Source organism: Platalea leucorodia (assembly GCF_965183815.1).
Source record: "Platalea leucorodia genome assembly, chromosome: 11".
NCBI lineage: Eukaryota > Metazoa > Chordata > Aves > Pelecaniformes > Threskiornithidae > Platalea > Platalea leucorodia.
In genome coordinates this window covers 18,437,439-18,457,408 of record NC_138833.1, presented here as the reverse complement: position 1 = coordinate 18,457,408, position 19,970 = coordinate 18,437,439, and positions in this window count along the sequence as shown.

The window sequence follows — 19,970 nt, the reverse complement described above, 5'->3', positions numbered from 1 at the left end:
GGCAGGGGTTGAGTCCCCATCCCTGGGGGTATTTAAAAGCCGGGGAGATGTGGTGCTTGGGGACATGGTTTAGTGGTGGGCTTGGCAGTGCTGGGTGAGCAGTTGGACTTGGTGATCTTAAAGGTCTTTTCCAACCTTAACGATTCTATGATTCTAACATCCACTCCATTTTCCAGCTGTGAAGGCCTACAGCACTCAGGGCTGATTTAGCATTGGGTAGACATCAAGCTGCTCTGGGGAGCTGCTCAGGCATTTGTTTCGGGCTAAAGCAAGCAAACAGTGAGAGGGAAGAAAGAGCTCCTGACACGGAGCAGCTGTTGGAGAGGGGCCGTGCGGCAGAGGGGCTGCCCCGTCACCACCCCCCCGCCCCGCACTGAGACTTTCCAGGAAGAAATCTGGCTCCCTTCACTTTGGCAGAGGTTTATTTTTGGAAGGTTTAATAACGTCCGTGGTGCGCCTGTCGCTCGCTCAAAATACAGACCCTTTATTTGCATTTATAGGCAAGATTAAATATAAAACTGGCTCGGCTCCAGCTGGCTCTTGCACCAAACGTCTTTGACACCAGCATCATCCAAAGCCGTAAAGCCACTGGCCAGGTGGCAGTTTTACAGCTCCTGTAAACGAAAGGCAGACCTGGCCAGTCCTTTCTGGGACTGACCTCCCCCTGCACAAACGGTCATTGATGCTCGGCGTAAACGTGGCCACGGCACACGCCGCGACAGGGTGGCTGGCCCGGGTCGGTGTCCCGGCGCGACTGCCGCTGCTCTGAGACGACCCGAGGTGCGAGGTCTGATCAGCCAGCGGCCTGGTTTGGAGACCAGATTCTCCTAACGGGAGGGGAAGAGTCGGGGAAAAGCATCCCAGGGCAGAGAGACGCGACGGGTGTCTCCTGCGGAGGCTGCGGACCGGGGCTGAGCGGATGGAGGCAGCCTGGGGCAGAGCCTGGGCAAGCTGACTTCATGGGCCCCTGAAAACGATGAGGTGGGGTGGAGATTCAGCTCCCCTGGTCTGCAAAGGGCGCTGCCTGCTGCAGGTATATTGATGAACAGATTTGGACCTAATTTGACATGGCCTGGAATGGTTTTATACCCCCAGGAACTGTTCTGTTTGCTTTGTTAATTAAAAAAAAAAAATCCTAACAGCAAACCAACCCTCCTCTGCCCCTGTCCCTGCTCCATGCATACAGGAGATTACAGGAGGTGCTGCCCAGGCCTCGGGCAGAAAGAAGCAGAGGGTCCCTCCTGGGCAAGGAAACTCTCCAAACAAACGTCAGCAGGGTTAATGGAGCCCTGTCTGGTGCAGGGAATTGCAATAGCACTGTTTAGATTGGTCTGAATGGAGGGTGGATGGGACATTTAGCACTGGCAGGAGAAGGGCTGGGAGGAGGGCAGGCGACCGGATTAGCAAATCATCAAGATGCCAGCAGAGAGACAAAGGGGGGTGAGTGGGTCCTGACACGGCTCAGGGCGGGGACAACGCAGGCAGAGCCATCAGCTCAGGGCATGGTGGCGGTGGGCTGGGTCTGGCTTGGAGGTGCACGGCCAGCTTTTCCAGAGCTCTCTGTTCTCTCTGTGCTTTGCAGGGTGCCTGGGGAAACCGGGTGCCTTCGTTTCCCCCAGTGTTGGGGTCCCAAGAGTCCAACAAGCCCCTGCTGTGCTGCGTTTTAAGGCCTCCTCTCGTCTCCCAAGACTTGAGACTCTCATCCTCTAGCAATTGGTCTGTGATTTTATGATTCTATGAAAGCATAAAGGGTTTGGCTTTTACCAATTTCAGTAGAGCTTCAAAGGGAAGAAGATAGATGAACCTATGCTCATCAACACATTCAGGAGGGACTGCTCTCAAGAAAGGCAAATAGAGTCCTTTAAAGCCCTGAGTGCTCATGGAGAAAGGGCTTGAAAAACTGACTCCATTTTTTTCCCCCAAGTCTCTTTGCAGGTCTGCTACAGTTCAGGGTCACTTGAGTCCAAAGCTTCATACCCTCAAACCATGAATACCCTTAGCAAACCGCAGCGCGGGGCCTGGGAGTAACACAACCCACTTGAATGAAGAAATCTGAAAAAAAATAATATGTATGCTGCACCACAATTACAGGTAGAGAAGGTATTTGGGGCGGTTAGTAAACATGCCAAATAATAAATAGAGCTATTCAGTCAGCAAACGGCTGCATGATTATAAATAGGAAAATCTACCCCAGCCCAAAGCCAGCTGAGACCCAACAACATACACTTATTAAGGAGTTATTTTTTTGTGTGTGTGCATTTTTTGGAGGGAGGTTGAAAATATTTTGCCCGCTCTTTATTTTAGGAAGGTGAAATGTCCCTGGTGGATTTCAAAAGCTAACCTCTCGGGTATGCGATCTCCGTGCCAAGACACTGAGTCACGAAGAGATTGGAGGAAGCTGTTTCAAATCCAGACAGGGGATAAAACAGCTGTAATTGAGTAGCCAGCTCAGCTCAGTCTGCTAATAACCGCACAGCCCCGTCCCTGCCCGCAGCCGCACAAGCCGAGAGCTTTGCTCCCCGCCACTTTCACATGCTCTTTGGTTATCGCTTGGGGTCAAACTTGTCCACACCTATTCCGTTCTGAATGACTGCTTGTGTCCGGGCCAAGCCCGGGTTCAGGGAGCGTGCTTGCAGGCTGGAGAGTGCTGCCCTTCCTCCAGTGCGCCCGATGGGAGCTGACAGCCTCGAGGCACGTCTGCTGGACCCTTGGGCTTGCAGGGATGCTTTGCTGCTCTGCCAGCTTCCATTTAATGTATTTGTCCACCCATAAGGTTTTGGCATATAGGGTGTTGTAGCGGTGGGGGACACCTCTCCCATCACAGTCTGACCTTTTTGTTTGGTGGATGCGGGGTTGTTTATGCCTGTTTGGGGTTGCAGAATGAAGGGACTTTGTGATCCGTAGGGATGCCAGGGTAGTGCGTAGCACTTATAGGATGTAGATACTGGGAGATACCAAGCTATTTGCTCGAGGAAGTTTCTGCCTCTGGCTGCTGGTCTTTACACCACGGTGGTGGAGCAGAGACAACAGAAAAGGCGTTCTGCCTGTTTCTCAGCTGGTGCAGCTCCTCGGCTGACACATTTCACGGCTGCTGGTACCAACTGGAGCACGAGCTGCAGGCACATTGCTCCTTCTGCCTCAGCTCCGAGCAGGGTTCCCCAGCCAAGGGGTGGGATGGGTGGCCAGGGGCAGGACCCTTGTTGCCCCCAGCAGGTAACTGTGATGTGTCTCGTGATTCAGACCATTTGCTGAAAGTGCAGGCCACGTTTACGAGGATAATCTTCGTGGCCCAGTTCAGAAGCTGAGCTGAATTTCCCTGCTCTGAGTGCCCTGCCAAGAGGGCTTCGAGCTCTCTCCCTCCTGGAAAGCACCCCAGGGTGCCACCTGGGCTGAGAGGAGGAGGAGGGAGCATGGAGAGGGTGGGGATGGGTCAGGGCAGGGGAGAGATGGAGGTGAAAGGAGGAGGATGGTGAAGTGTTAAGGGACAGTGAGAGGAGGAGGTGGGAACCCAGGCAAAGAGAGGAGGGGGTGGTGGTGAAGGGAGCAGTAGGGATGCAGGAAGGCGTTCTCATTCTCAAGGGAAGATGAGGCAGGGAGGGGAGAGGGCAATGGAAAATCAAAGAAGAGGAAATGGCCAAGGAAAAATAAAGCCACAACAGTGGTTAGCTTGGGGGGATTTGTTCACTCCTGCAGTTTGGCAGTCCTTAGCCCTGGTGCTCCTCTGCGGGGCTTCGAGTCCCTGCTGATATCAGCATCCCTCACCACAGGCCTGGGGAGCGCTGGAGGTAAAATTGCCCACAGCCAGTTTCACTGCCCTCTGCCCGCAGGGTGGGCTTGGGCTTTGCAAGGACAAGGAGCTGCTTTGGGAACAGTCTGACTCAGGAATCCCGGTTTTTTCTCCCCCTCTTTGTTTTTGCTGTTCTCTCCCCCCTCCTCCTTTTTCTTTGTCTGCTAATGCACAGCAGATGGGAGGAAATGCCATCTTAAATGCCACAGCATCCTGATGAAACGCGATGGGTTATGGCAATCTCAGATGAATCATGGCATTGTTTTGTGTACAGGGCCGCTGCAGCTTTCTGCCCGCAATTTTGCAGATACACTTAGGGTCATTTAGGTGTCCACGACAGCTCGGTGGCAGGTGCCCTCCAGGGTCTGGGTGTTCAAGTCGCATTAATTTATTAACCATCCGCATTTGAGGAGGCAAAACCGAGCCCACAGTGCTTTACCAGTGGTGAAACCAGCAGTTAGCTTTGAAACATCTGGTCCGCACTGCCTTTGGGGACGTGGGGGTTATAAATTACACTCAATCCCCATGTTACGTTTATAGGATTTCCACACAAGGTGCAAAAACAGAATCGAGAGAACCCGACCCGGTGCAGCACAGCCCTCCCTGCCACCTCCAGCTTAGCCCTTGGCCCCTCTGGAAAGCGGGGCTGTGTCCCCACACCTGCCTCTTCCTCGGCCCCACGGCCGGGACGGATCCACGGAGCCAAGGCTGAGGGGGGTTTCTGTGATGCGGCCAGTTCGTGCTGGGGCTTTGCTTGGGGTGATGGGATCATTTCATGTAAGCCATCAGGCAGGCATCGAATAATACTGACTCAGTCACTGGCAGCCTGCTGCCAGATGAGAAGGAGCAGCTCAGAAGTGGGGAAAAAAAAAAAAAAAATATATATACACACATATCCCAACAGCTCCATCACTGAAACTCGTAGCGACCCAGCCCTGTTAGTTTCAAACTAATTAAATTGTGGGAAAAAAGTCACCTCTCAGCATATAAACCAGTCTTTTAATTTCGGTAGCTGAAAGAACAGATTTAAGAACTCCAACGAGCAGATAGACGTGACATTAAAATTTGGTTGCAATATGCTTAATTTTAACAATCTAGATTGGAAATGTATCTCTGGCTATGTCTAACTGCCTGTGTGTCTACTGGCGTGGCAGTTATTCAATGCTGGCACTGAAGAGCTAGTAGCATTAAGCTATTTAATTTCTTATTTTTTTGGTGGTAGATCTAATATATGTCGATGCAGCAAGCAGAAGGGCTGTTATTATTAATCAACCCCCATCCCAGCCCTGCTTTCCCCCAGGCTCTTGCTCTCGTTTGTAAGCATATCCCCGTTAAAAGGCCTGGCAGCCTCGCGAGCAGCACAGCCAACACCAACAGCCACAACAGCTCCGCTGTGTTTATCCAGATTTCAGCAGCTCTACCTGGGAGGAGAGGGGAAGGGGGCTGTGTTTGCGTTCACGAAGCCAGAGGTCCGGGGTATTATTTTTCTCCTGTTGGGCATCCTTTGCTGCTTTAACTTAAGTCAAAAGCCGTGTGGCAGGAAAGGGAGGGGAAGGAGGGAGTGGGAAGAGGCAGGGAGTGCTTGCACCGGGGTCGTGCTGCAGACCTGCACCGTGGCTTGCGCCTTTCCAGCATCCTGAGCTTTCTCAGCTCAATTCTGACCAGAGCAAAACTCTTGCTCCTGGTTAAGTGGCCCAATATGAGCCTGAGAGAGGAGAAACAACTCCTTGTTTTTCAGCAGTGATCTGGCATGGCTCTACCCTATAACTTTGCCCTGGGACAGTCAGCTCCTGCTCATGCTGCTACCAGCCCAGGACCATTTGCCCCACAGCCCAGGACCATTTGCCCCACAGCCCAGGGATCTCTGCTCCACAGTCCCTGACCATAACCTCCACCCACAGACAGCCAGTTTGCTCCAAAATCCTCCCGTGGGTTGTGTGTGGGAGGCTGGGAAAGTGAGGAAAGCTTGCTGGGCAGGATGGCTGGGCAGAATGGGTCACCCAGGGGAGGGTACATGGCGAGGGGCATCACTGTGCGGCAGCGTGTCCCACTGCTCTCCCCTGCCGGCACCGTCCTGGCATGGGCACAGCCATGTGCCGGCGGTGGAGATGCAGCCATCTGAAAACAGGGAAAAAAGGAGGAAAAAATAGGTAAGAATTCATCCCTCTCTTTCTGAGGGTTTCTGCTTTGTACATTAGCATCTGTTCCTGGTCCCCCTCGTGCCTGGCCATGGCTGCTGGGCACGAGGAGAGCGCCATTAACGGGCTCTTGGCGTGTGTTTATTTCGTTTAGCACATCCCGAGTGCCGTGGTGAGAGCTTTAGAGATGTTCGTTATGGTGATTGCTTTCCCTGCTTATGAAGATGGAAAAAGCCGCAGTGGTTAAGGGAGGGGAGTGGACAGATGCCAGATGCATTAGTGCACTGGGCAGTCTCAGAGGGCCCGTTCGTTAGGTGGTTTTGTATCAGAAGGAGGAGAGTTGTGAAGACGATGGCTTCCCCGTGACCTGCACCCCTTGTCCAAGTGGCTGTGGGTAGAGGGTCCACCCCCCAAAGGGACATGAGACCCCGCAAGGGACATGAGACCCCGCAAGGGTCTACCCTCGTTTGGCAGGGCTCAGTCTGAAGGCAGAGGAGACTTGTGTGAGCACATCCAGCACGAGCCTCGCCTCATGCCACGGTGCTTCCAGCCCTCCCTGATGCTTGCGGCGTGAGCAGCCGAGGCCGGGGCGATGGTCCTGCTTACAGCACCCTCATCCTCCAAAAGCGTGAGTGCCGAGCCAGCCTGGCCGGCTGCAGACTGAACGCCCTGGCCCTGCCCGGGACAGGCAGCCACAGCAGGGGCGGTGGTTCACCCAGCACAGGCAGATGCCTGCTGGTGCCTGCAGTGACATCCTTCCCTCTGGGTCCGTTCCGAGGTGGCTTTCCCTCTTGTGATGGGGGATTTTGCTGTGAGGTAATACAACACGAGGACAGGATGAGAACAAATGGCCTCAGGCTGCACCAGGGGAGGTTTAGGTTGGATATTAGGAAAAACTTCTTCACCAAAAGGGCTGTCAGGCCCTGGCACAGGCTGCCCACGGCAGTGGTTGAGTCCCCATCCCTGGAGGTATTTAAAAGATGGGTAGACGTGGTGCTCGAGGACATGGTTTAGTGGTGGGCTTGGCAGGGATAGGTTAACGGTTGGACTCGATGATCTTAAGGGTCTTTTCCAACCTTAATGATTTTATGATTCTATGATTCTATAACATGTGCATGGTGTGGGAGCCAACTCAAGCAGAACAGTGGGTGATGCCCCCCTCCTCCTGGCACAAGGAGGTCCTTCTTTGAGCAGGCACTCGGTGAACTTGAGCCATTACCTGGCCACTCTGCCTGCTCCCTGCCAGACAAGGGAGTGGGCAGGATGGAAAGCTTGTGCTCCTGGTACCCAAACCTGTCACCTCCTGGGCTTCCCGGGTGGGCTGCGGAGCTCTCTGCCTCTGCTCGGGTGAGACACAGCCCCACGCTGGCTCCAGCCACATTCTCCAGATCAATGTGACTTTGATGTAGCAGAAAAGCTCAAATTTCACGCAGGAACAACACGTACACATGGGCTTGCGTAGAAGTAACATGGGCAGTGGGAGAGGACCAGGCTTGGACCTGCATCTGCCTGACGGTGTGGGCAGCAGAGATGGGCTCCTGGAGCAATGTTAGTCCCTGTCCTCCCTGCCTTGCCGAGGGGACAGCGTGGCCGGAGATGCCTGTTTATCCGTGTATGACAACAATACACGGGAATTGCAAACAGATTCTTGCCTTATCTTGCTCGAGGGTTATTGCAGTAAAGGGATTTATTTTGTTTTTTCTGCCAAAAAATGTACGCAGAGATTCCACCAAAGCACATATATATGTTTCTCTTGGAAACAGAAAAAACCCATCATCCAAAAAAGCCCTGCACTGTTATTAATCTCTGGGGTTTTATCCAAGTTTCATTATGAATCTGGACATACTTGAAATGGCTTTCAGATAAAGCTGAATGAATCTCCCTCTGTCTTAGAGGCTGGTGCGGCTTAATTTCCTAGCTGAGATTTGGGTGGGTTGGGAGTTGGGTAGGAGATTTCCAGCCACCTAAACTGGGAAAGAGGGAGTGCCTTAAAGCAACGCAGTCTGAATGACTCGCAGATGCTTTCAGTGGCTTGCCGGGAGCGTGGGGCGAGCAGGGGCGTCCCAATCGAGGGAAGCTCTTCCTTGGCTGGTATTGAACCAGATGGGCAAGAAATTGCTCTCGAGACGCGTGACTTGTAGGGCAGGAGAGCCGGGAGAGCCGATCCTCGGGGGGTGAACAGCCTCCCCAAGCCCCTGGGAGCAAAAGGCCAAAGCAGGGATGCTGGGGCAAGGAGCAGTCTGAAGGCACTCCCCTGCCTTCCCTGGAGCAGGAGGGGGCTTGGATGTGGCCACCTCAAAGCCGCAGCAAGCCTGCCAGCCCTTGTAAGCCACAAGAGGGTGACAAAGTCCCATCCTGTGCTGCGGTGGCCCTGGACAAACCAGAGATGTCCCCAGCTAGCAGAGGACAGCCAGTCTCCCTTGGAGATTAAGCCAGGCTGGGCAACCAGAAGGTCTTGGAAAGCCCTTGCTGAAGTCCTAGATGGGAGAGAGCGCTGGCTGGAAATGGGATCCTGGTACTGAGGAGCTGGGGACTTTTTTCTTTCTGCCTCACTATAGTTAGCATCAGTGCTGGCATCAGCAAACCGTTCCTGTTGCCAAAAGAGGGGGGAACTCCCCAAAATCGCTGTAGCAGACAGGGAAAGAAACCTCGCCCTTACTCCCTGTTGGTGGTCTAATGTGAAACCCACGTTTTAGAGTAATTCTGGAAAAATGGAGAGCTGCTCCGTAACTGTCCTTTGTGCTCATCGGGGAGCTGCGCGGCCAGCCTGTCCTGCACATCCTGGTGCTCCAAAGATGTCAGGGCTTGGGGACACAGGTTGGTGGAGAAGCTCCCCCAAACTCAGACAAGGCTGGGTTGGAGGCAGCTCGGTGCCACTGCCAAGGATGCTCCAGAAGCATCCGCGCCTCCCGGGAGTCGTACTGAGCAGGGAAGATGCTCTTGCTCCAGCCATGCTCCAGCTGCCTGGGCATGTCACACCACGCAGGCTGCAGCCTCCTCCATGTCCATGCGCTTGGGCTGCTGGTTGTCTTTTGGCCCCACGGGGAATCTGTTGCAGAACTCAATCCCTGTAGCTTTCCTTGGGGAAAAGCAGTAGTGCCCACTGCTTCTTCCCTCTCCTGCCTGCTTCCCAGGCTGCAGCATCCCCCTACGGCACTATGTGGGCAGGGAGCATGGGGCTTCTCACAAGACGATCTTTGCAATTCTGCTTCTAGAGGGACAACCCGCCCGTTTCTGAACAGCCGCCTGAGGCACTGTCCAAGACAGAAGATTAAAGTGCTCTGGGAGATTTCCAAGCCAGCGTCTCATCCTCCTCCCGTCCCAGGAGGCCAGGGCAGCGGGTGTGGGCTTGACGGCATCTCCGGCTGTGAGCTCCAGCCAGCTCCCTTGTAACTTCATCCATCGCTGGGATGGGAAGAGCCTGCAGCGCACCAGACAGGAGAGTGGCTCTGCCAACCTCTGATCTTATCTGCTGATGAGAGCGGCTGTCGGGCGGGGAGCTGGCCGTGCCTCCCTGCGAAGGATGGGCTGCCTGGCCCGACAGCCAGGCGCTGTTTTCCCACGGAGCGTGGCTTCATTTTCCCCCTCATTCTGTTGCAGGAGCGTGTGCGTGCACCAGTGCATGTATGGATGTGGTATATTGGGATGTGTATTTGCAAATCCCTTTGCTCCCATCTGTTTCTTATGCTGTTATTGATGGAAGGACGAGGGAAGAAAGGGATGGTTGCACCCCTGGGTGCTTTGGGGGGTGCCTGTGGGCCAGGGATGTGGGGTGCTGGGGTGCGGCTGTGCAGCCTGATGTGAAGGAGGGTGCGTGTCCGGGTAACACGGGCTCTCTTCTTGCAGCTGCAACTTCTTCACTGAGTTTATACTCCAAGGAGATTCTTCTGTTTTCTCTTTAAATACTAGAAGTAATTAGATGCTGCTTATGAGTAATCGCTTGGACTAAACAGTCTGGTTTCATTTAAGTGGTCAGTATGAGATGCCTCATGATTTGGTAGGGAAAAAAGTAAGAAAGACTCCTTCTCTCTCAGGCTCCCGGGAGCCGCCGTGGGGTTAACCCCACCTTTCCTTGGGAGGAGGGAGAAAACATCGCCTGCCTCGGGAAGGGGAGTGAAGGTGGAAGAGGGGCTGGTTACGCTGAAAACAAGGGGGCCGTGGGGTTTGGTGGGGAACAGCCGATCCCGTGCTTACCTACAGTCCCACGGTAACACACAGAAATGTTTGCTGCTGCTTCCCAAGCCAGAACCATGAAAGCCTAAAGCCAATGTTAACGACTGGCTTGCAACACGCTGAATTTTACAGTCCTCGGTGAAAATTGTGACAGTAAATCTGCCTCAGGCTTCAGTCGTTAAGTTGCCCTCAATACCACAAAAATCCCTGCAAATTTCATGTTGACTTTGGCCGTGCAGACGCCGCGCTCTGTTGCAGTGCTAATAGCAAAAGAGATTTTCGAGGCCTTGGATGCGGCGGCGCTGGTTTGGATGAGCTGGCGGCAGGGAGCGGATGGAGGGAGCAGGCTCCGTTTGGTTCGTTCAGCACATTTTATCAGCTTATCCAATCCGTAGGCAGATGAAACAGTGCAAGTCAGGCGGGGTGAGAAGAGATTTCCCAACAGGGTAAGCAGGCATTTGGAGGCAGGAGGAGTGTGGGAACTGCAAGGGAGAAGTTTTGGGACCTGAGGCTGGGGAAGGCTCTGTGCCCTCCCTGCCCGCAGAGATCCTGGGCTGCGGGGCAGAACCGTGCGGACCCGGCTGGGCTCTCCAGCCGTGCCTGGCATCCCCCTGGCCAAGCTCTGTATTTGCCCCATTCCTCATGCCGCTCCCTGGACATGGAGCCGCGTCCTGATGCATCCCAGAGATATGATGCTGAGAAGCTGGACCAGGGCTGACCTGCGCAGCCATTCCCACGTTATCCTTGCAGCCCTGAGCTCCGGTCACCTAGCAACTGTGCATCGGATCGTACGGCAGCATTAAATAAATGGTGTTCAGCAGGACCGCGAACCCTGCCGGGCCCCACATCCGCATCGCCACAGCTGGAGGCTTGGCTCTGGCACCTCCGAGGTTGCCAGCCCGCAGCCCGTCATGTGCCGCCAGGGAAGCAACATAATCCGTGTTCGTGCTTCCCCCTTCCCAAATCCTCCCCGTCATCCCAGATTTAAGTCAGTCCTGTGGCACCCGCTGCACTGGGAGCCGCTTTCAGCCTGTTTAAGAATCAACTTCTCCCGGGGCGGGATCCCAGCCCCGCTTTGACTTGGATCCTGGGGCTGATCTACATCCCCTGCTTTCATTTAGCTCAGTGTTTAGGGGAGCTGAATATGGGTTATACCTTTCCATTTATAGTTTTAGCAAAGCATGATTGGATTTTGTTCCAGTCATTTTTTGTCTTGACTAAAATGTCGGTTTTCAAGACCTATTATTAGCAATTTTGTATAGCTTCTGGATTACTGCAGATAATCATGAATCACCCTCTGCAGTATTGATATAGGTACTTTAAGCCTCCCAACAACCACCCTGTAAGTTATGCCTGCGCCTGAGAGCAGAAAACCCTCGATGGTAATGGGTGGGCTTGAAATACAGGGACGGCGCTCCAGATCTGGTGTCTGCAGAGCACATTTATCTGCCGTCCTTGCGTGCGACAGGAGTCCTGGTGCACATGCCGTGGCTCAGCTCCAGCTCCCAGCACCAGCTCGGCACTTTGCTTCCAGCCCCTTCCCCACATTTTTTCCTGCTTGGTGCCCACGTTTCCTTGCAAGCTCCCCCAGCGCTGGGTTTGGTGCTTTCTGTTTGGGTAACCACATTTCTTTGCTCGATCTGGTGGTTTTACTGGTGCCTGTTGGGCACTGCCTGTGCTGGAGTAAATACAGCTCGCCCTGACCCATGGCTCCGGGAGGAGGCTGCTCCAGGCCCCTCTGCTTTGAAATGAAGTTATTTCCACATATCAATCTCAGCCTGCAGAGTTCAGCTGCAAATGCAATGTGCTGCCCCTGAAGAATCACTCCTGGAGTTTTCCATTCGAGTGAAATACTCCAGTGTGATCCTCAGTAAATTCAGCTGACAGAAACTGTTTTTTCTTCTTATGATTTTGCTCTGTTTCCCATTTGGGAGGGAGGAATCCAAGCTCCAAAGTTTAATCCTAGATTTCTCTGCTGACGGAGCTCATTGCACAGCTAGGAAAGGAAGCTCTGGTAGGCTTTGGGCACGACTGATGCAGCAGCACGCTCGTCCTGGACCTGTTCTCTGCTGGTTTAGGTCCAGAAGTCAGACAGATCTCTGGTTTTAAACAAGGACCTTGTGGTTTGACTCATCTTGGGAAGCAATAGCAGCAACAAGGCTGGTGCGTTACAAACCCAGGGCAGAGGGGAACGCGAGCGCTGAGCGCTCGAAGCTCCATCCCTTTGTATCTTGCTTTCTACCCTGATAAAAAGTCTGTGAGCACCCTGGGCCTTCGAAGAAACTTCAAAGGAGGCAGCACACCCTCTCCTGTTAGCAATGAAGGCTGATGAATAATAGAGTGGACCCACCCACTTGTGCTTTAATCTGTCATGTTCTATGGAAATTAAGCCTTTCTCTTACAAGAAGGCAATTTGTGCTCTTGGCATCCTCAGCGAGAAAGAGCTCTCATCTCTCCTGCTGGATTATTGATACCTTTTGTATTAAGTAATGCAATGTGTAATTGGGCTCTTTGTCTGTTCTGAGCTGCTCCCCAGCCAGTGCTCGACAGAACAGAGACCTTTTGAGATGGTGGGAGTGGGTGCTGCCGGCGCCCGTGCCCAGGGCTCGGACGGGGTGGGCAGGGAAGAGTCGCAGGCGCCCGGGGTCTGGCCGGCCGTGCTCCCTGCCCTCTTCCTGCTCCGGCGGCTCGGTTGCGGCCAGCCTTCATGCAAAACCCTTTGAAATGCCCCTCCTGAGCTTTCCACCTTCCTCTCCTGCCAGGAAAACAACCCTTGGTGCTGGGTGAGAAGCAGCCCCTCTCACCAGCCCCCCAGGGTGCTAAGGAAGCACATCCCAGGTAAACAGTTCACCCAAATGGGTTACAGGTGCGAGCCCAGTTGGCACGGGCAGGTGTGTTTTCCTTGTGCTGAACTGGGGTTATAAACAAGCAGGGAGCTCAGGCCATCCTGCCCAGCCCTGCTGTGAGCTCCCCTGGTGAGAAAGGGCTCCTTGTCTGCAGCAGGCACCCGAGCCAAGCTGGGGAGCACAGGGCTTCATCCTCCTGCTCCATCCCTTGGCTTGGGGCGGCGGGCAGAGCTCTGGGCAGGCATCCTGCCCACTGGCCGTCGCATCTCCTGCCAGCTGAAACCCACTGGCTGCCTTTGAAGAGGTTGCACCTGAAAGGGGAGATGGAAGCTAAGGGCAGGCAGGAGCCAGGAGGCTGCCCAGCCCTGGGGAGCGGGTGGCTAGTCTCCCCTGTACTGTGGCTTGGGAGGGGAGCTGGGACCCTGGCGGGGTGTTAGGAGGTGGAGGGGCTGGGGCTGCTCCCCTGGACCCATAAGCGTGCTGGGTCCTGGGAGGAGAGCAGCCTTCCCGGGGGCAGCGATGGTGCTGGCCTTGTGGCAAGGGGGGAACAGCCCTCGCCTGTCCGGGGTCTCTACCGAAGGCGCTGGGGTGCAGCCCGGTGTGGCTGTGGGATGGAGGGATGTTTGCCAGGTGGGTGCTGGGAAGAATTGCTCTTTCTTCCCCAGCCTGGGTGAGGCTGGAGGTAATGCCAGCATCTTGCATACTTTGAGGAGTGAGGAGTTTCTGTGTATCCCACGATAAATCGTGTCAGGAATGAAGGTGGGGGAGTCCAAAATCAATAGGCTGGGGAAGCCAATGTCAGGGTCACACAGCAGCACTGCCAGAAACCAGCTATGCTAAATGCTTAAATCCTTCCTTCCGCCGCCTTGGGACCTTCTCCTCTGCTTCAAAGGGAGCCCTTGGAGGCCAGGGAACCACTGACTTTTTTTTTTTATATATATATATATATATATTTTTTTTTTTTTTTAGTAAAGGTCAGCCTTTCTGGAAGGTGCGTGTGTGTTGGGGGCAGAGCAGTGTCTGCCCCAGGAGTTTGAGCCGTGGGAGCCTGATGGGACCAGGCACAAACCCACCCACTGCCTGTGCTCCCTAGCTTTCCATCGAGCGCCGCTGCACGCAGGCAGGTTCCTCGCCTCCAGCCCGTCCTGCCTGCGAAGCCAGACTCCAGTTGCTTCCCCTGACGTCCTCTCCAAATCCCACAGGGGATCCACGTCCCAACGCATCTCTGGTTCACATCAACCGGGAACTCTCCAGCGAGACCACGAGCCCCTGGGGCTCTGCTGGGAAGCTGCAGCGGGAAGTGCCTCGCTTCCAGGGGGGCTGGATTTTGGGCTTGGGAAGGGGGGGCAGGACGAGGAGGGAGAGCACCCAGGCGATGTGGAAAGCTTGCCATAAGGCATGGGAAGAAAGGAGCGGTGCCAAACCCACGGGCTCCTCTCCAGCTCTTCAAAGCAAGCACGCCAGTCGTTAGAGAGAGGAGAGGAGAAGGCGGCGAGCTGCAGCTTCCCGGGAGGTGGGGAAAGGCAAGGGGAGGAATATTGTATCAAGGGAGGGGAGCTGATGGACTCAAGTCTCCTAAATGAAGGGGAAGGAAGAAAACAAACGTGAGCAGAAAGGTGTAGAAGTCTTTTTACGGGAGAATTTGCAGAATCATTGAGATGCATCATCAGTGACCAAAAACGAAAGAAAAATTCCTTAGCCAGAGATGAACTGCTCTTATTTAGGGCTCTTATTTTGTGTTTTGCTAGTGCTGGGCGACTGGGAGAGGAGGAAGGGGAGCAGCAGTGTTTTGATCAGGAACAAACCCTGGCCAAGCCCAACATGTGTTGTTAGAGGCTATGGTTTACATTAGAAAAGGCTCTAATATTGTGCTACGGCTTCTAAGTGCATTTTGATGTGATGATGACTATTTTCAACTGCGCAAATGGCAGGAAACACAGGCAGGGTATTGAAAAAAAAAAAGGCCATTTGGCTCCAAGAACAACATCCACCGGTGCTGGCGAGCCCTTGTCAGAGGGACGGCCAATGCTCTCCTCTCTGCCCCCATAACGTGCTACCCCCCGTGGCTTTGGCATCCTACGTCATGGCTGCTGCTGCAATGCTCCTCGTTCCTTTAACGATGATGAGGGTTGCATAAGCAGGAACTGATGCAGATTTGCTGTTGTCTCCTCCCCTGGCTCCAGCTTCCAGAGAGCGAATTATGGTGTGTTCAAAACCCTCTGAGTTCCCCCAAACCAAGCCCCATCCCTGTAATCTGGTTGAGGTCTTGCCGCAGCGGTTGCCGCTAGAAAATCAGCTTCTACCCACAGGGTCTGTGTGGCCGGAGGTAGGGAGGTGCTGGGCTCGGGGTGGGCAAAATGAGGTCCTGGAGAGGGGAAAATGTGATTTTGGGGGCTGGTGGGGAGGAGGCAGGGCCCGGAGCTGCGTGGCAGAAGTGCTGCCTGCCCGCTGTGCACCAGGGAGGAGAGATGGTCCCGGGGGATATCCCTGGAGGATAAGACACCAGGGGAACAAAGAGCACTCATGGCAGGGCGAAGACTGGGATAGGACTGTGATCTATCCCCAGGCCAAGGGCACGATGGCCAGGGCCTCTCGGAGGCTCCCAAAGTCAATGGAGAGCTGTTCTCCTCCAGCCCCATCCTCTGCTGGGCTCAGGACCGGCGATGCCTCCAGCCTCCTTCCTTCCCCATGGATTGCCTGGCTGCCCCCTCCTCTCAGCCTTTTTTCCCCCCTTCTAGACAAAATAACAAGCTCTCTCCATTCCTGGGACTGCTCCCTTCTTTTCCAGACTTGCCTAGGCTCTTTCATCGTGCCAATAAAAAAGTAAATGCATCACACGTTGGCCGGGGAGAGCGGAAACCCTTAAACATCTAAGAGGCGAGAGCGACGCGCTGTGTTTTTTTGAGGCCGGGCTAAGCTCCCCGATGCCCTGTTAGGTCAAATGTCTTGCTCTGAAGAAGGAGAGAGGGGACTTATTAAAAACCTTTCATATTTCTTATTTTTAAGGTCCCATTTCGGGAGGCCGAGGCGTGAGCAGGGCTGCCGAGGGGGAAGGGCACCGAGCTGGCGGCGTGCAAACAGATTGTGCAATATTTGCCTTGCACAGAGCTCCCATTGTAAAGCCTGGGAGTTCTGCTTTCAATAATTCCCCTGCCATAATGCCCCATTGATGGGGAGAAAAAGGCAGTATTGAGGGCTGAAGGGGCTCTGGCCCCAGGAAGGGTTAAAAAATAAAGAAAAGGGGGGAAAAAAAAAAAAAAGATTTGAGGCTTAGTTTTAAACTTTGCTGTGTGGCCCTCGTGGCAGATCGCAGCCGCTGAGAAATATGCGGAGCCTGTTTGCATAACCCTGTTTGCAGCGAGGGCTTTCGAAGCCAAAATGCAAGTGCGGCCGGAGCTGGGGGGCGGTGGGGAGAAAAAAGCAGGAAGGGCTGTGATTATTTTCATTCTTGCCCCAGGCCACATAAAATTAATAAAAATAATAATTAAAAAAAAAAAGTAATATTCAAATATTTGGTTAGAGAACCAGCTGTGCAAATGTGAGGAGCTGTGCCAGCTGCAGGGACATGGAGGGACCTGGCCCGGGCACTGGTCAGGGTTTGCTGCCTCGCAGGTCATGCCGCAGGGCTAAAAAGCACCAAAAAGGAGCATATGGGGCTTTGGGTGATGGCTTTACTCTGGCTGCTGCGTGATTTCTCAGCGTGGGGGGCTTGGTCCCAGCTGGAAAGTGTCCGCAGGCACGTGGAAGCGCTGGACTGGGGTGCGAGTGGGTGATGCTTTGCCCACGGAGCAGCTGCGGGCCCTGCAGCCAGCACCCGGCTCACCCAACGGGGCTCCCCATCGCCTTGGGTTTGGTCACAGATCAGGCTGGGAGGGAGATTGAGCATCTTTTCTTGCAGCAGCTGATGCGACGGGGAGGAGCGGGGCTGTCCTTGCCTGGGCAGATGCAGGACCAAAGCAGGCAGGGTCCACTGGCTCGCTCAGCATCCACGGCCAGGCCAGCTGCCAGGGGAAACCTCCCCATTGTGCAACGCGCCAGAGCTCTCCAAGGAAGCTCCTGGCTCTTGAGACATCTTTGAGCGAGGCTGAACGAGTGACTGCCTTGAATTAAGAGTGGTCAGGAGGGGGGTTGCTGCAGGCCCTGAGTACTTTTTCCATCCCTAGACCTTGTGATGCATTAATCACCCCCAGAGCAGCCTCTCAGCCGGCTGAAATTGTCCTGACCCTGAAACTCCAGAGCTGTCATTTCTTCCTCTCCCTCCCTCCTCCACCTCCTCCTCCTCCTCCTCCTCCTCCTCCTCCTCCCTCCCAGCCACTCCCATCTCCTGCCTCCCCTTCAGAGGATTTCAGTGGGGCTGGTTTGAGGGTCCCACTGCACCCCATTTCTTCTGGGGTCTAGAGCGGTTTCCCCGTACCCCTTGCCGCTTTTCACCTTTTTATAATTTCTTGGAGGAGAACCAGGCTGTGCATGCCCCTTCCCCAGGAGGTGTCCGAGTGCTGCTGGGACCCCGCTGGCTGTCCCCAAACCATCAGAGCAGGGTTGCTGCCAACAAATCCACTATTTATTCACCCTTTGGCTCTTGGAAAAACTCCCTCCTGCTGCCCACCTCCTGCACCTCCCTCCCCGCTCAATCCTCTGGCCCCAAACACGACACAGTTTATCAGCAGTCTGTGCTGCCTTAAACATCTGCCGCACCTCAGCCCTGACATCTCCAATTTCCTCTCTAATCTGTCATCTTCACCCAAACCGACTATTATTTATTATTTGGAAGGAGCTGTGGTTATAATCCCTGGCGATAACTCTGTCTCCGGTCCAAGGTGTGCATGGAGCCATGTGTATGGGGCCGCAGGTCGGGGTGCTCAGGGAGCCCCGCAGCCCCAGGTAGCTCAAGGGGGGCACAGAGAGATCTCCCCAGGCTGCAGGGGTCCATCGGGAACAGTGGAGGAGCACACGGGACCCAGGAGTTGGGGTCCCAAACCACCCCCCACCTCTATTCCCTTTCAGTCAGGTCCAGATTTTTCCAAGAGGAGGGAATTGTTCAAAACTACAGATGTCAGGGGAGAAGAGGGAGACGTGCAGGAGACAGGCAAGTGGTGGGAAGGAGCGAGGGGAAAGGAGAAGAGGAGCGGGTGGAAGAAATGAATGATGAACCCCCAGGGATTAATCAAACCTTGCTGAAGGGCTCGACCCAGCCCTGCCGCGCTCCTTCGAGCGAGCAGGGGTTTCTGCCAGCAGGGAAAGGCGCAGAAAACAGCTATCCATCCCTGCCTCCCACTCCTGTCCCCCTGCACCCCTCCCTGCACTCCCGCAAACCCCCCAAACCCCGGCTGAAACGGGCTCTCTCCTTGTCCATGTCCTTGTCCCTGTCCCCTCTGCCTGTGTCTAAAGCCAGGAGGGAGAAGCCCACCCTCCCTTTGCCTTTCCTGGGAGCGAGGAGCCTTTTGCTCCCCCCTGCCCGCTCCTCCACAGTGCCTGAGGTGCCGTGGGGCGGGCTGGTGTGGGGCAGCGGGGAGATGTGGGGCACGGGGGGCTGGAGGCATCAGGGGAAGGACAGTGCCTGGGGTGGGGAGCGTGGGGGGAGCCCAGAGAGGGGACCCAGGGGAGGGGACACGGAGGGGACCTGGCAGAGGGAAGCCTGGGGATGGGGAGCAGTGGGGAGCCCAGGGCAGGGGGCCAGGACCCCTCAGGTCCCCATCGGTACGGTACAAACAGCCACAGGGCTTGGCTCCCAGCTCTGCCAGGGGTGGGTGAAGGTGGGTGGGTTTGCACTACCCAAATCCTCTCTCCTGGGCCACGTCCTGCCCTGGGGAAAGTCGAGGAGGCGAGATGCGTGCCAGGCACGATGGCTTCCTGATGCCTGATGAATGCTGGCCCTGCGAAAGGAATTACACAGGAGCGTTGCTCATCTCTCCCAAAAGCTCCCCTGAAGCATCAGGGCACCGACCTGGCCCCTCGTCCCAGCACCCCAAGCTCAGACCAGTACCCCTGCATGGGCAGAGGTCTCTAGTTCACATCAGACCTTGCTCCTGGCTGGCTGTGGTCATGGTCAGTATGAACGGCCCCTCTCTGCCTCAGTTTCCCCACCTGGAAAATGGGTGCAGCAACACCCACCCCACTCCGTAGTGCTCTGCATGCCCCTGGGTGGTTTTATTCAACACTGGGAGTGTCCCAGCAAGTTTTTGCAGTGTCCCCTTACCTGGGATTTATTTTATGCTGTGGGGGCTTCAGCTGAGCATCCCACCAGGACCCTGGCCCACATGTCACACGTCTCAGGGCAAGCAGGGAGGGAAGCATCCGCAGCTCAGGGAACGCCACGCTTAGGACCCTGCACGCTCCGGGGCTTCCCAGCTTTTTCCTGGAGCTGCTGAGCTGGGAGGGGCCGAGCCTGCAGCTCCCCATAAACCTGGCGGTTTAGCCCACGTCCCGGGCAGATGTTGGGACACTCTGCCTTGGAGCGGAGGGTGGGAAAAGGAGAGGGCGGCTCTTTCCCGGAGGGTGAGGAGGAGAGCTCGGCACCCCTGGGCTTGAACTTTAGCACCCTCTTCCGCAGGAGTTTAAAGAAAAGGATCATCGTATCCCAAGCGAGCCGTCCGGACAGCCAGGCAGGCACACGGCTGGAGCAGAGGAGAAGCCAACTACTTTCTCCAGCGAGGTTTTTATAGGATTCTTTATAAAGAAATAACACCGGCGAGAAAACACCGAGAAGCCAGGGAGTGTTTCTTGCGCTCGGGACGCTTGGTGAGCGGCTGTGGGGCTGCTGTTAATCACTGCGAGGAGCCCGTCCTGCCGTGCAGATGTGTTTGATTGGAGCGGCGCGAGGGTTATTTTCTTTTGACTGAAGGCAACCCAGCCCCGGCGGATTAAGCCCTTTGTGTGTGTGCGAGTGCGCCTTCATGGGAACTGCTCCCACAAAACCGGCTGCAGGGGTTTCAGGGACCATCCTCTAGGTCGGGGGGCTCTCCCGGAGGAGGGGGAGTCCTCCTGCTTCTGTGGGTCTGAGACAATGCCGAGACAGTAGCTCCCTTC